Raw genomic sequence first — 3,025 nt, forward strand, 5'->3', positions numbered from 1 at the left:
AACAACTAGACTGCAAAACGCTATGCAGTCCAAGTGTTGAAAATGGAGGTCAGGAAAACAATGAAGAACAAAAGGGTCTCAGAATCACAAAAGGCAGAATACCAGAAAAGGGGAAGAGAAAGTCTAAAGACGAGCCAAAAGATATCAGAAAACTCAGTGGATGTGATAATATCAGGGCTAAAATTCAGTCCTTAGCAGACTAGATAATGCAGAGGGACGCGTGAATGACTGTGAAGACAGGGGAACAGGAATCCCTCGGTCAGATTCGGACATAGGAAAGCAAGTGCAAAACAATGAAAATATTGCTGTTGTATCCTGGGTTAAGACAGGGCATGAAAGACTAGAATTCATAAGAGTCCCAGATGGAAAAGCAAGAGATAAAGAAATAAAATATGTCTGAAAATTTATCTGTAGAAATATCAGACTGAAACTTGTTGAAAGCCAAGAAAAAATCATCTATGCGAATTCAGGAATTACACAGCATCCAAAGGAGGTGGAATCCCAATAGACCTACCAGCAGCTGTATGATTCCAATCAACAAATTTCACGAATATCACAGTGATTTAAAATGCACCTGGAGGAAACAACATAGTCACAAGGGAACCTCCAGAGGGGTTTCAGCTTATAACTCGGCAGCAATATTGCAGGACAGGGAGGAGTGCCAGGACACAGACCATATCCTGAATGGCCAAAGGCTGCCACCTAGGGTAGCCTATGCCACATGACCACCATTTCTAATAACGGCAGAGCTAGAGCAATCCACAGACCGGCAAAACATAAAAGAATTCAGCAGTTCAAAACTTCTTCTAAAAGGAAGGTTGAGAATACTCCCCGGAATAGAAAAGCAGCAAGATGAAATGGAAAGAAGAAAACCATTATTGGAAATGCAAGAAGAGCATGAGTGGCAAAGAAGAAACAAGAAGAAGGCAAGGAGGACATCAAAACCTTAAAGATTGGAGAGGGAAGCAGGAAATCATAGGTGATTGGAAGCACTCTCTTAAGTGTATCAGCTTATTTGACTCTCTGTTTGAAGCGAAAGGAGAGATGCATGTCCTGACGTGTTTGCAAAACAAGCGAGAAGCAGACCAACAAAGAATCAAACCAACAAACATGCACCAAAATGGTACGGTTGGCTGACATATACCATGGGAAACATGATTATTCAAAAGAAAATACTCAAGGTGATGTCAAGGATCATTCAGCACGCATCGACCCAGTATTGCGGCTTGCATGTACTCAGCACACTTGTATTCGGAAATCAGAGGCGTGCATTCATATTCGTAAATATAGATTCATAAGAGCATATCGTGACCTCACCCAAATGCCGATTTGGAATCCACTGGATTCCTAGTCCGTGATGTAGTCTTGTATGTCTTCCAACAGGATGAAGGAATGCCATATTCTACGCTACGTAGAGAAGAATTGTAAGAAGCCTATAACAAAGGCAAGTAGCTCTGCCAAAGTGTACTAAGAGCAAAAGAGACAGACAGTAACGTGCACATTGGGGTTGGTTTCATTTCTTGGAAATTCAGCCCCCATGAAACCAATAGATCCATGTCCTGAGAGTGTGGGTTTTTCAGCAGAAATCATGCGACGCATATGTATTCCGGTTGTACGGATATTATAGGAACATAAGTCTCCTTTACTGGGTCTCTGTGTACTGTGAACTCTTAGAAAGTTTAAAGACGTGTGAAACCTTCAACTGAAAAGGGACACACTTCTCTCCATTGGTACTGTGCATACAGATCTGAACAAAAGGAAAGAGGGAAGAAGAAAGGCCCATGGGACGCTAGTGGGCAGAACCACATTTACTTTAGGAACCTCTCGTCGGATGCAGCCCCTCCCCCAACAATGACAAGATGCAGCAGCCATTGGGGATGGCAGTTACCGGTTGGATTCCAGGTGGAATGTTGGTGTGTTCCACGAGGCTTGTTGTGGCTGTTGGATCCTAGGTAACCGGGCCGAGTTCTGTGGGTGGATCAGTGTGATGGAGGGGCTGCAGGCCTCTGTGGAGCTTGACTTAGGTGTTTGGTCCGGGAAGCTGTGTAAGTTCGAGATACTTTTTCTGCCCAAAGACCTGAGATCACAGGTCAGTTTCCAGAACCTGAAAGGGCAGACAGTGGAAGATCTGCCTGTCATCAGCTTACTGGTGAGGCTCCGAGGTTCTTTCAGACTTGCCCAGTCCTGGTGAAGTCGACTTTAGGGGAGTCACGAAGAGTAGCTGGCCGAAAAGCTGGCTGCACGGATTGAGGAGAGATGCGAACACATGGATGAGAGATGTTCTGCTACAATGGAGAATACTGGCGTGGAGACAGCTGTAGAGGATACCAGGCTCAAAAGACATTCAGGAGACATATTGAACCTCGCTGATACTGGCAGAAACATACGGAGTGCCAACGTGGACTTGAGGAAGTTCCTCAATTCTCTTCTCCAAGAACGGGTCCAAGGTCCCTGACGTGTGCAAGAGAAGAGATGGCAGAGATGATCAAAACGCTCCTGTTCTTGGAAGAGGTCGTGAGAATCCACACGTCCCAAGGGGCCTTCCCAAGCCATTCAGACCAAAATTCACCAAGCCCAGGTAAGCCTTTTCCCAGGTTTGGGCCTAGCTAGCAAGCACTTGCCCTTCCCTCCCCTCCACTCACGCATCCATTTTGAAGTTTCAGTACCTGAGCGGCAATGAAGCCATTAGGAGAAGGGCAAGTCCCTCCTAGAATCAGAGTTCCTCCAGCTTCACACTCTGTGAACAACAGTGAAATCCTTAAAGGTCAAATAGTCTCGGCTGAAATAGATAGGAATTGAATACTTAGCTCACACCTAGAAACGATGGCCTTCCGCTAGATTCAGCAAATGTTGTGTTTATGTCTTCCCTGGGGTGAAGGGAGTGTGGTAAGTGAGGGGAATCTTTGACTGAACTTGAATCTGTATTAGGCCTCAGTTTTTCAAGACAGTATAGGTAAATAGTACAAGTCAGAAAGTGAAGTGTACTGTAAAAGTCGCCAATGACATTAAAGACACAGCTTATGTG

Source organism: Vicugna pacos, unplaced genomic scaffold (assembly GCF_048564905.1).
Source record: "Vicugna pacos unplaced genomic scaffold, VicPac4 scaffold_20, whole genome shotgun sequence".
Classification (NCBI taxonomy): domain Eukaryota; kingdom Metazoa; phylum Chordata; class Mammalia; order Artiodactyla; family Camelidae; genus Vicugna; species Vicugna pacos.